Raw genomic sequence first — 13,993 nt, 5'->3', positions numbered from 1 at the left:
GTGAAAATTTGAAATAAAATGATAAATATTTATGTCCAAAAAATTTATTATGAAAAAATCAAATAATTCAAAGTTACATTACCCTGACAATTGTCTCAGTTTTTCCACCCTGCAGATATAATCAAGGAAGCAACAGTAATTGCATTTTTTACTAGAGTCTTCTCATGCTTTTTAAGTTCTGTGAAGAAATGCAATCTCAGTAACGCCTATAATCAAAGCGTGGACCATTTATTGTTGCATTATTGGTCTGTTCAAGTGCTATAACAAAATATAAACTAGGTGACTTAAAAACAATGCAGGTTTATTTCTCACAGTCCTGGAGACTAGAAAGTCCGAGATCATGGTGCCTGAAGATTCAGTGTCTGGTGAGGGCTCATTTCTTGGTATGTAGTAGGTTGTCTTTTTGACTGTGTCTTCACATGGTGAAAAGGAAAAACTCTGGTCTCCTCAGTCCCTTATTAGGGAACTAATCCCATTTACAAGAACTCCATTCTCATGACCTAATTAACTCTCAAAAGCCCTACTTCACCGTACCATCACACTGGGGATAAGGTTTCAATGTATGAATTTTTGTAGGACATAAATGTTCAGATCATAGCAGCTGTGAAACAAATTAATCACAAACTTAACACCATAAAGAAACAATAGGCTTTCATTATTTTACAGTTTCTTTTTCTTTTTTTTTTTTTTTTTTTTTGAGACAGAGTCTCACCCTGTTGCCCAGGTTGACGTGCAGTGGCACAATCTTGGCTCACTGCAAGCTCCACCTCCAGGGTTCACACCATTCTCCTGCCTCAGCCTCCTGAGTAGCTGGGACTACAGGCACCTGCCACCATGCCCAGCTAATTTTTTTGTATTTGTACTAGAGACGGGGTCTCACCGTGTTACCCAAGATGATCTCAATCTCCTGACCTCGTGATCCACCTGTCTCAGCCTCCCAAAGTGCTGGGATTACAGGCATGAGCCACCGTGCCTGGCCTATTTTATAGTTTCTATAGGTATAAATTCAGAAACAGTTTGACTGGGCAGTTCTGTCCCAAGATGTCTCATGAAATTAAAGTAGAGATGGTTACTAAGGTTTCAGTCATCTGAAGGCTTGACTGGGGCTGGAAGATCTGCTACCCAGGAGTTCTTACTGAAAGGGCAGAGTTCCTTTCCTCATAGACTTCTCCAGAGGGCTGCCTGACTGTCCTCATGATTTGGCTGCTGTCTTCCTTCAGGATGAGTGATTCAGGAGAGGGCAAGGAAGGATTGCCAAGTCTTTTATAACCAAGCCTCAAAATCACACATCATTACTTCTGCAATATATTATTGACTATACAGGTGGACCCTATTTAATGTGGGAGAGGAATACATAAAAGGGTGAATATCATGAGGTGAAAATCATTGGAGACCATCTTGGAAGCTGTCTAACACATCAATAATTATTTTATTTATGATTTATTTGAAGTCTTTTTTAATTTATAATCTGTTTTACTTGGAATGATTGGTTATCAGACTCAGCATGTTTCAAATCTGTGTAACAGTTGCTATCTTGTTTGTCATTAGGTAAGTTCACATGAAACCCTCAGGCAAGGCCTTCAGAACTAACACCTGTTGTAATTCCCTTATTTCTTAGGTGATTTAAATTGTGAAAAGCCCATATTTCTTTTGAAAAATCATTGCTTGTCTTTTCTCTCTGATGTTAGCATGTTTTCAGGCAATTTTTTGAATTTAAATATATTTGTTGTTTAGAGATGACTTTTCTTTGACCTTTTCTTTTACATACAAGGGTACTAGTATCCAGAGAGGTCAAGTGGCTAAGGATGCAAAATTGGAAATAAAATTTAGATTTTCTGACTGTTAATCTTTAGTATTTCCTCTACAACTTGCTGGTAGGTGGATAGTTTTTAATAATTGCATGCCTCTATAAGAACACATTCATAAATTTAGGGAAAGATTTGTAGGCTTCTTATAATGGAACACTTCACAATGCCAGTGGCTATAAACTTTTCCCTGTATGATTTCCTTCTTTTCATTATGCTGAAGTTTCAGCTCAGCATTTTGAACACCTAAGGCAATGAAATGGACCTTACCCCAAAGAGAAAACAAAAACAGTGAAAATGTCTGGGAAAATAGCAGTCTTACAAATGTGTTGATATCAAAGTCCTGAAAACAAAATAAAATTTTAGAAAAATTCAACGGTATAATTCCCGTGTTATTTGATATTCTTTACTGAATAAATAACAAGTAAAGACTACAGAATCATTCAACTTAAAAATATACACATATAGGTTTCCTTCAACCGTTAATGTCAACTTCACACATATAGGTTTAGAAATATATTTCATTCCCTTTCAAATAAAGAATGGTTTTTCTCTTCTCCAACCAGATTATTTGTGTTATTAATATAAGCAGAATGCCTAAGGGTTGAATCACTTCAGGAGTTGTGAATCAAGTGTAAAATGAATGTTCATTTAGGATGGAAGAAATAATGCCAAGAGAACAGCAGATCACCAACTACTGAACTTAGTGTATTGACATATGACACAACATTTTGTGATTCTTTAGCGGTTCATCTGTTCTTGACTTTTTGTCCTTTATAATAATATTACAAAACAAGAAAATACCAAAAGCTAAAACAAAATAAAATTATGTAATAGGATGTCTTAAGCTTTGTTTTTTAATTTATCACTTCATCAGAATAGCTAATATGTGGTAGCATATCTGTAAAATGACCATGATGGATGCAAAAAGAACTACTTCATACTACTTCATATTTCCAAAGCAAGTGCTTTGTAAAAACAAAGAGCAAGTTGTGTTTATAGTCAGAATTTAGCTTTTTTTATTGCTTTTTTGAGACAGCATGTCTTGCTGTGTTATCTAGGCTGGAGTGCAATGCCACGATCATGGCTCACTGCAGTCTCTACCTTTTGGGCTCAAGCCATCTTTCAACCTCAGCCTCCCACGTAGCTGGGACCTCAGGTGCACACCAACACACCTGGTTAATTTATTTTTATATTTTGTAGAGAAGAGGTCTCCCTACGTTGACTAAGCTGGTCCTGAACTTCTAAGTTCAAGTAATCCTCTAGTCTCAGCCTCCCAATATGCTGGGATTATACGTGTAAGCCCACATGCCCAGTCAGAATTTAGCCTGTAACATTTAGTATTTCACACCAAATATAACATCTCAGAACGCAGCACCATTTAAAAATGAACTTTCATTTTAGAACACTTTTATGTTTACAGGAAAATGGAACAAATGGCCTAAAGAGTTTCCATACACTTCACACTATGTTTTCACTCTTATTAACATCTTACACAAATATGTTACAATTAATAAATCAGTGCAGATATATTATTATAAACAAAAGTACATACGTTTTTTTCAAAAATTTGTACTTTAATAACTTCTTCCATTTCCAGGATTCCGTGTTACATTTAATAAGGTATTCAAATAGGAAAATAAGTCAAACTATTTCTCTTCACTGATGATAAGATTCTATAACTAGATTTTCTAAAGTGTCTACCAGAAGGCTCCTAGAACTGATAAATTTATTTAGTAAAGTTTCAGGATATAGAATCAGTGTACAAAAATCAGTAGCATTTCTATATGCCAGCATCCAGGCTGAGAGCAAAATTAAGAACACAATCCCAGTTACAATAGCTACACACGAAATGAAATATTTAGAATATTTAGGCACATAGCTAACCAAAGACATGAAAGATCTCTACAAGAAAAACTACAAAACAAAATCAGAGATAATGCAAATAAATGGAAAAACATTCCATGCTCATGGATTGGAAGAATCAATATTGTAAAAATGGCCAAACTGCCCAAAACAATTCACAAATTTGACATTATTCCTATCAAATTACTGACACCCTTCTTCACAGAATCATGTCTTCATGTGCTACTTTTAGCTATGACAGTTACTTTGATTTTTCTTGTTTATGATGACCTTGGGAGTTTTGATAAATACAGGTTAGGTATTTTGTAGAGGGTATTTCTATTAAAATTTGTTTGGTGTTTTTCTTGTAGTTAGTCTTGTTTGTGTTCTTGAAAGCAAGACCAAAGATGTAAAGAATAACGTGTTTTTTTTTTTTTTTTTTTGTAAGTCACCCATATAATTGGCTAATTAATGTTATTATAATTCTCTAGTCTATCTATTATGTGTTCAACTCCATAATGTTTCTATGCACCTTTGGATTTAAATCCAGGTAGTATTATTGCTCAAGTGTGTGAGATTCGCTTGATCTTCTTGAAGTATAGATAAATGCCTGCAGACTAGTTTGATGCAATCTTTAGGCTTTTGTGATATATTTATCAAACTATGTGATTTAACTATCCAAGTTCCTTTATAAATTTTAAGACCGAAAGCCCTGAAAATTATATTCAACTTGATGACTGTAATATAAACATTATCATCTCCATCAGTACTGTACATGTATAAAGACTTCATGTTATATTTTAATCAGAATAAATTTCCTAAGCTAGATTCTCATCTAATTAGTTTAATAAATGCTTATTAACACTACTCATTTGAATTTTATATTTCTATCTATATTTTTCTCTCATAACTAGTAAAATTCAATTTTGATTCAGTAGGTTCTGAATATATTATCTATATTGCCTGCTCTGTAAAACTATTTCCTGAGAGTGGAATTTCATAGGGCTTTTCTATCAAATATATTACGTGCATATAAGCCAGCTCCCCTGGATGTGTTAACTAGATATGCGAAACATAAGAGCCTTTACAATATGTAATAAAACTTAGTTGAAATACACTTAGCATTATATTCCATTTGCCACAAGAATTAATAATATGTAAGGTAGGCAATCAAGTTTAAAAAATTCAGTTGAAGTTGTTATTTTTAAAGATTTTTGTGTGTTTGTTTTTGTTTTTTTGCTTTGTTTTGTGGCTTTTTTTTTTTTTTTTTTTTTTGTGAGACAGAGTCTTGCTCTGTCTCCCAGGCTGGAGTGCAGTGGCGTGATCTCGGCTCACTGCAACCTCCACCTCCCGAGTTCAAACATTTTTCCTGCCTCAGCCTCCTGGGTAGTTGGGGCTACAGGCGCAAATAAACTGTAACACACTCTATCAAGGCCCTGTATATATACTTTATGTGACAGTGATCACAATAGCTGGATTATCACTTTTGAGACATCCAAAGCATATAGTCTTTCTATGAGAAATAGAGGTTTTAAGAGTGAGTGCATAAACTGCCTACTGTACACATTAATGCTACACTGAAACACTTGACCATGGTTCAAATGTAGCTAAGAACAGTACTTCTCAAAGTCACCTGAAAATGTTGCTAAAACTCAGATTTCTTAATTTTCTAGGGCCCACACCTGGAAATTCTGATTCAGTTGTTTGGCAGGGGCCTGAAAATTTGCATTTCTAACAAGGCCCAAATAATATTGATGCTTCTGTTCTCCCCTTCATGCTTTAAAAAGCAAACAGATAGTAATAAACTCTTACAAGAGTAGATCTCTTCTTTTAGGGATAATATTCTGGGAATGAAGTTAGATAAGTAAATTAAAGGACAAATTCCAAGGGAAAAAATGGAGAGAGCTCCAGTGAAATTTAACTAATCTGTCATATAAAAATTATTTGTATTTTCTCACATATCATGTATTCTAAAACAATATGTCCCAAAAGGCATAATAGTTTTGTATCATGGTGTTTCTATAAGGATTTTGCAAACAGTTTTCAAGAATAATTCACTTTATGAAGCTCAATCTATGTTATTTATATTTTATTTCCTGATAATAATAAAGAATTTTTTAAGTAGATAAAAATTTAAATACAAATAATATAGAAAATAACACTGCTAATTTAGCTTTTTTGAAGTTCCATTTTCCCACTTTTTTGTTGTTGAAGTAGTATAAATTCATTTTTTAACCTTTGTTTAAAGGAAGATTTTAATTTTTTTTCAGTGAGTTTGATGACTTCTTTTCATATTGTGATATCTAAATTTGTTTTTACATAATTTATACAATCAAAATATATTATTCCTAGAGAATTAAATAACAGACAGGTGTTTATATGGCATTTCAAAAGTAAAACATTGTAAGCAATTATTAAGCTATTGTTTTGGTTTAAGATGTTATATAGAATAATAGAAAAATAAATATTATTCAGCAATACATGCATATCATGTTTATATTTCATGCCTTATGAAACTAACTTTGGAATATTTAAATCACAATAATCAAATAATGCTCACTGTTTGAGATAATACTACTATTATTATTCTAACCTACATTTCCAGTAATAGATATCCAATTTAAAATAATCACTAGTTCAGAAATAATCTAATTAATTCTAAACCTATATACCTATAAGAAGTCCTAGTTATCTCTACAATAAATTCATAGCTTCTTACACTAAATACATATGGCTTTCACAAAGATAAATATATTTGTAAACCTATTCACTGTAAAATTTTCTTTATATCTTCTTTATAATTTTGCCTCAAAGTATCTTTCATCAAAAAAGAGAGAGTTCACTGGAAAAAATTGAATTGCTTTGAAATGTGGTTCAGATGCTTTCACACTATAATATATTTTTAAAGCATGTCTTTGAGAATTTAGTAATTTTCAGATAGTTTCATCACATATTCATTTCAACTAAGGCATAATTACAAGGAGAATCAAGCTATAGTGGGACAATAAACAAGATGAATGTCAAAATGCAATTTCCTGAGTTTATGTCAATTCTCACTAGAGCTATACAACACTTTGGATTTAAAATTCTATGCAAAAAAATTTAATGTTTCCAATAAAATCTGTATTTTAGAATAAATAATATTTTATGTTGATATTACTATAAATCAGCCTTAGCATAAGATATGAACAATGTTTTTATGAGTTACATGTATTTGAAAAGGTTGACCTTTATCCAAACCATTTTTCATCAACACCAATGAATATTTATTAAAACATAATTATCCTTTTTTAAATTAAGTCCAATTAATTCAGAATAATAGGTGATAAAATGACCAATATTTACAAGAAGTTCGAACCCAATTTATATTGTATTTTTAACACTATTCTAAAATAGAATTAAACATTTTGATACTCTTTACACCCTGACCATTCTGAGGAAATATAAAACCTTTGATTCCATTTTCACAATTTAAGTAATTTCCTGCACCTTTTTAAAATCTCATTTTGCCTGAATATCAAATGAAACTAAAAATTATGAAAAAAGAACACAATGATTCTTTCATAATATAGAAGAAATAAAAAATAGACTTGAAAATGGCATAGTTCCAAATATATGCATCAAAACCTGAAAATTTACAGACCTCTTTCTTCTTGTTATTTTATTCTATTGCAGAGGAATGAAGGGGGAAATATGGAAGAAGTAGAGAGTGTGAGAACAGGGGATTTCTTCTCGTGATGCGAGAACAGGGATTTAGGGAGCCAGCTGGCAGTGGAGAAAGAGGTAGCATTACCAGTTTTGCTGAAACTGTACTGCAGTGATTATGCACCATACAGCCCACGAATTCCACTTCTATAGCAACACGGATGATGGGTCCTCTGAGTCATGTTATGGTTTGCTACCTTAGCAATTCTGATGAAGTTCAGGCTCTTCTGAATCTGTCCTTCAGGCGTTGTTTGAACTGATTTATTCTGCATAACGATGTTGAAAGATTGGGGTCCAAAGAGAGAAATTCCATTTTTCTTATCATTGGATTTAGGCTTTTCCCACTGGAGCTAATCCTGCCTGCATGTGGAATTTGAAGAAGTTAATAAAAATTACGTCTGTCATTTTAAAATAAAATTTCTTCCTAGCTTCTAATTTCTCAATACATAGTCTCAGTTACTGAGATCTTGTTGCATTTGCATCTTCTGATTTTAGAACACCAGAAAAAACTACTGTATATTTTATTTTAGTAAACGTAAAATAGTAGGACTATTTGAGCTTGAGTAGCAGTTAGCTAATTTTTTCATGGATTTTTGGGTTGAAGCATTTACATTTTATATCAGTGATAGTAGCCACTCTGAAATAATGTGCACAACCTGAAATCACTACAAATTCAGGAATTACAACCAACTAGGGCTTCAATCTGATCGCTTAATATTCAAGTTTATTAATATTAGTAATAAATTTTACTAGTTATTCAAAATAACGCATGAATCCAGGTCCTAGAAAGAACCATAATTGAACACCGTTATTTCAAGTGAGGAGACTCTAATAAAGATACTACTCAGGTGCAAGGTCAACATTAAATAAAAACAAGAGACGGTAATGCACGCAGACACCAGCAACAGCAGGATGCGATTACTCCTATGGTAGAGGATCAAGGGAAGAAAGTGTGTAACCAATACCAAGTGTCAGCTATAATCAGTGGTAGGGTCTGTCTGAAGCTGAGGTCCTGAGAGAATCAACTAGGATACGAGGCACCAACACGATGACTCGGAAAGAAATGATCCTTTTGGTCTTTCCCATCCTCTGGTCTCTTTTCGGATCAGATTAAATGATGCCTCATCCAAACAAAGGCCAATAAAAAAGAGAGTTGAGAAGATATCTCAGTAAGCCTCTGAATTGGAGAAACACAGCAGAAAAGAGGAAAACAGGTATGAGAAGAACTAACAAAAGAAATTTAAAAGTGCGTATATAAGGTTAGGGAAATACACACTAAACTTCCATGGTACAGTTTCATCAAATGTTGACTTTTTTTTCCCCCCTATTTCTTTCAGACTTTACCATGAGTATTTCTGTGTTTCTAAGGAACTTATGCTCCATCGGTGTCCTTCCTTTTACTACTCAGCCCAAGTGCCCTATTTTAGAAGTCTACCCCAATCACTCTCAACAAGGAAATTTTGCAACCTAAGGACAAAAGGAAGAGGAGGAGGAAGAGAAGGCTAGGGAAAAGAGAAGAGGAAGGAAAGCAGAAAGAACACTTTTTCGGCATATTACATATAAAGCTTTTCTTAATATGGTTCATGCTCACCTGAACTCTCGTTTGTAATACTCCATCGAATACTCCAATGCTTCTCCATTTCTGAGTGTGATGAGACTAATTATACAAATAGATTTTTGTCTTTTTCTTTTTCTTTTTTTTTAATTATTATTATACTTTAAGTTCTAGGGTACATGTGCATAACGTGCAGGTTTGTTACATATGTATACTTGTGCCATGTTGCTGTGCTGCACCCATCAACTCGTCAGCACCCAACAACTCGTCATTTACATCAGGTATAACTCCCAATGCAATCCCTCCCCCTTTCCCCCTCCCCATGATAGGCCCCGGTGTGTGATGTCCCCCTTCCCGAGTCCAAGTGTTTCTTATTTTTGAAGTTTACCTTCACTGCTGAACACCATCTTGACTTGGCGAAGATTAAAACTCTCATAAGTGTTTTTTGTTTGTTTGCTTGTTTTTTAAAATTTATTTTTAATTTTTGTGGGTACTTAGTAGGTGTATATGTTTATGAACTCCCTAAGATGTTTTTATATAGGTATGCAATGTGTAATAATCACATCATAGAGAATAAGGTATCCATCCCCTAAAGCATTTATCCATTGTGTTACAAACAATCCAATAATCCTCTTTTAGTTATTTTGAAATTTACAGTTATATAATTATTGACTATAGCCCCTCTGTTGTGCTAGCAAACACTAGGTCTTATTCATTCTTTCTAGCTATTTTTTATACCCATTAACCATTCCCACCTCCCTCCCACCCTCAACTCCCCACTATCCTTCCAGGCCTCTGGTAACCATCTGTCTATTCTCCATCTCCATGACTTCAACTGTTTTGATGTTTAGACTCCACAAATAAGTGAGAATATACAAAGCTTGCCTTTCTAGGCCTGGCTTATTTCACTTAAACATGGTTAACACCAGTTTTATCCTTGTTGTTGAAAATGACAGGCTCTCATGCTTTTTATGGTTGAATATTCTCCACCGTGTATAAATACCACATTTTCTTTATCCATTTATCTATTGATGGACACTTAGGTTGCTACCTAATCTTGGCTACTGTGAACTGTGCTGCTACAAACATGGGAGTGCAAATATCTCTTCAGTATACTTATTTCCTTTCTTTTGGGTATATGCTTAGCAGTGGAATTGCTGAATCATATGGTAGTTCTATTTTCAGTTTCCCGAGGAAACTCCAAATTGTTCTCTCTAGTGACTGTAGTAATTTACATTCCCACCAATAGTGTATGACGGTTCTCTTTTTTCCACACGCTCACAAGCATTTGTTATTGCCTGACTTTTGGATAAAAGTCATTGTAACTGGGGTGAGATAACAACTCATTGTAGTTTTGATTTGAATTTCCCTGACATTCAATGATATTGTGCAACTTTTCACATGTCTGTCATTTGTACGTCTTCATTTGAGAAATTTCTATTTAAATCTTTTGCTCCTTTTAATCAAATTATTAGATTGTTTAATGGAGTTACTCGAGTTTCTTATATACTCTTGTTATTAATCCCTTGTCAAATGAATGTTTGCAATTATTTTCTCTCATTCTGCAGGGATGGCATCTCTTCACTTTATTAATTGTCTCTTTTGCTATGCAAAAGCTTTTTAACTTGCTATGATCCCATTTGTCCATTCTCCCTTTGGTTTCCTGTTCTTGTGAGGTATTATTTATAAATTTTTTGCCCAGACCAATATCCTGGAGAGTTTCCCCAATCTTTTAGTAGTTTCATAGTTTGAGGTTTTAGATTTAAGTCTTTCGTATATTTTGATTTTAATTTTTGTATATGGTGAGAGATAGGGTCAAGTTTCATTTTTCTGCATGTAAATATCCAGTTTTTCCAGCACCATTTATTGAAGAGACTCTTTTCCCCCAATGTATGTCCTTGGCACCTTGGCTGAAAGTAAGTTCACTGTAGTCGTGTGGATTTGTTTCTCGGTTCTCTATTCTGTTCCATTGGTCTATGAGACTGTTTTTATGCCAGTACCATGATGTTTAGCTTACTATAACTCTGTTGTATAATTTGTAGTCATATAATGGGATTCCTCCATTTTGTTCTTTTTGCTCAGGGTGGCTTTGGCTATTCTGGATCTTTCATGACTTCATACACATTTAGGACTGTTTGTTCTCTTTCAGTGAGGAGTGTCATTGGTATTTTGATAGGGATTGAATTTAACCTGTAGATTCCATTGGGTAGTATACACATTTTAACAATATCGATTTTTCCAAACCATACACATGGAATATCTTTGAGGTTTTTGTGTCCTCTTCAGTTTCTTTCACCAGTGTTTTATAGTTTTCATTGTAGATATCTTTCATTCTCTGGTTAATTGTTATGTGTTTAATTTTATTTATGGCTATTTTAAATGGGATTACTTTTTAAATCTCTTTTTCAGATTATTCATCGTTGGCATGTGAAAATGCAACTTATTTTTGCATGTTGATTTTGTATCCTGCAACTTCACTGAATTTGTTTGTCATTTCTAGTAGTTTTTTGGTGGAGATTTTAGTTCTTTCCAAATATGATATCATAGTATCTGCAAACAATGATAATTGACTTCTTCATTTCTAATTTGGACTCCCTTTATTTCTTTCCCTTGTTTGATTATTCTAGTTAGGACTTCCAGCACTATGTTGAATAACAGTGGGGATCTTGTCATGTTTCAGATCTTTGAAAAAAGGTTGTCAGTTTTTCCTCATTTGTTATGATACTAGCTGTGGGTCTGTCATGTATGGCTTATGTTGAAGTATGTTCCTTCTATACCCAGTTTCTCTAAGGTTTTTATTTTAGAGGGATGTTGAATTTCAGCAAATGATTTTTCATCATTAACTGAAATGATCATATGGTTTTAGTTCTTCATTTTGTTGATGTGATGTGTAAATTTATCACAATAATAAATTTACATGTGTTGAAACATCCTTGCATCACAGAGATCAATCCCATTTGGTCATGATAAATGATCTTTCTAATGCAGCAGTCCCCAACTTTTTTGGCACCAGGAACCCTGATTCTGTGTGTGTGTGTATGTGTGTGTGTATGTGTGTGTGTGTGTATGTGTGTGTATCTTGTGTGTGTGTGTGTGTGTGTGTTGGCAGGGAGGAGGCTAAGAATAATTCAAGCACACTACATGCACACTACTTTTATTGTCTACTTCATTTCTATTATTATTACATTCTAATATATAACGAAACAATTATACAATACACCAAAATGTAGAATTAGTGGGGGCTCTGAGCTTGTTTTCCTGCAACAGGAGGGTCTACTCTAGGGGTGATGGGAGATAGTGACACCCGAAGTGTTTGCTTATGTCCAGTGTACTCCACAATCTTGTTTTGGTTGCTGTCACTGCATAAAACCCTGCTTCACAAAAATGGGATGTTGGAAATGGAAGTGGCTTTTCAGTGCTTTTGTGAAAATCTCAGGATAATTGACCTTGACGCTAATGTAGAACGAATGGAGATTTGAAGTTGTCTCATACATACTTTCAAGGTCATCATTATTTGCAATTTCGAGCAGTTGATCCTCTTCTAGCACGGATAAAGCTGATTTACCTGGCTTATTCACAAATGGGTTGTGGATCCATTGCTTCCCAGTTCTGGGGGCATTTGTGTTGGAAAGTAATGCTCAAACTCTTTTGAAAGCTGAGATAGGTGATCATGCACCAGCTACAAGAAAGAAGGCCATGTCTCAGTCTCTTTCAAAATCTCTGCTAATATTTAAACATGTCAAAAATACCAATGTTCACTAGTTGTCCCCGTAATTCCAGTCACAGTTACTCTCTCCCTCAAAGTGACAGATTGAGTTCTTTGAGCAGGTTGAATATGTCACATAAGTAAGCAAGCATTGCAACCCATTCTGTGTCACTGAAATGTACTACCAGTGGTGACTGCTTTTGTAAAATAAATCTCTAGAGTGGCTTTTACAACTCAAAAATTCTGTCCAGTGATCAACCTTTAGAAATCCATCTCACTTCTGTATATAAGAGAAGACATGTACACTCTGCATTCATCTCCTTACAGAGATGCATGAACAGATGAGTTAAGGGCATGTACCTTAATTGGTTGATAATTTTAATCACATCCTGCAAAATGTTGTTAATTCAGGTGACATTTTTTGGTTAGCCAGCATTTCTCTATGGATGACACGGTGTGTAAACTCACATTAAGAAGCGACCTTTTTGACCCAAGTAGAGAAACCAGAAAGCTGTCCAGTCTTGGCAGCTGCTAGGTCTGTGCATATATGGGCATAAAATGATCAATGCAGTTTTCCTGATATGTAATCACTCAAAAACTTGAATAGTTCTGCAGCTGTGGCATTGGTTGGTAACTGAAGTGTACATAACATATCTGCATGCTCATCATCCTGAAAAATGTACCTCACAAAAACAAGAATTGTTGCCTTGTTGTCAATGTCAGTAGACTTTTCAACCTGGATTGCATACCACAATGACTCATTAATCCTCTCTAACAATTGTGCTTCAATATCCTCTGCTATTTCATCAATTCATCTATTTATGGTGCCAGCCAAAAGAGAAACATTAGCCACCTTTGAACTACAGCCTCCCTCAACAGTTCACCGCAAATGTCCTGAGGACGGGCAGGATTAACACTTCACCAATAGTAATGTGCTTCTTAGCTTTAGCAATTAGGTTAGCCACTGAGAATGATGTTCTCAGTGCAGACAAATTTGATAAAGTGATAACCTTCGATAATTCCTTCTGTTTTTTGTTCTCACGTTTTCTTTTTCTTTTGAAAAACTTCAAAGCCTTGTCTTTTAATGCAAGATGCTTTGTCTCCAGGTGATAAAGCAGTTTTGAAGGTTTCAAGCTCTCATTAGATAGCAGCTCACCACATATTAAACAAAGTGGGTTTATAGAATGTGAATCACCTGTTACAATGAACCCATAATTTAAGTAGGACTTGGTATTTTCTTTTAAACACAGCTTTCTTTTTGTTGGTGGTTTTAAAGTATTCTGCTATCTCATTGTTATGTCTTTTGCCCTGTCCAAAGAAGCTCTCCAGTGGCATTTATTTTTTACTCATTTTGACTAGGGTTACCTTGTGAACTTA

General features: G+C 34.3%; 1 long non-coding RNA gene across 1 annotated transcript in view; it reads left to right on the top strand.

Moving 5' to 3' along the window:
• Positions 1 to 13,993, top strand: part of LOC126959625 (uncharacterized) — a 73,414-nt gene that overhangs the window by 10,934 nt on the left and 48,487 nt on the right. Inside the window, exon 2 of the long non-coding RNA XR_007727587.1 lies at positions 315 to 365. This is a non-coding gene — a long non-coding RNA (uncharacterized LOC126959625). The remainder of the gene's footprint in view (positions 1 to 314; positions 366 to 13,993) is intronic.

Source organism: Macaca thibetana, chromosome 7 (genome assembly GCF_024542745.1).
Source record: "Macaca thibetana thibetana isolate TM-01 chromosome 7, ASM2454274v1, whole genome shotgun sequence".
Classification (NCBI taxonomy): domain Eukaryota; kingdom Metazoa; phylum Chordata; class Mammalia; order Primates; family Cercopithecidae; genus Macaca; species Macaca thibetana.
Note: the sequence above shows the minus strand (reverse complement) of the source record. Positions and strands in the feature narration are given on the sequence as shown.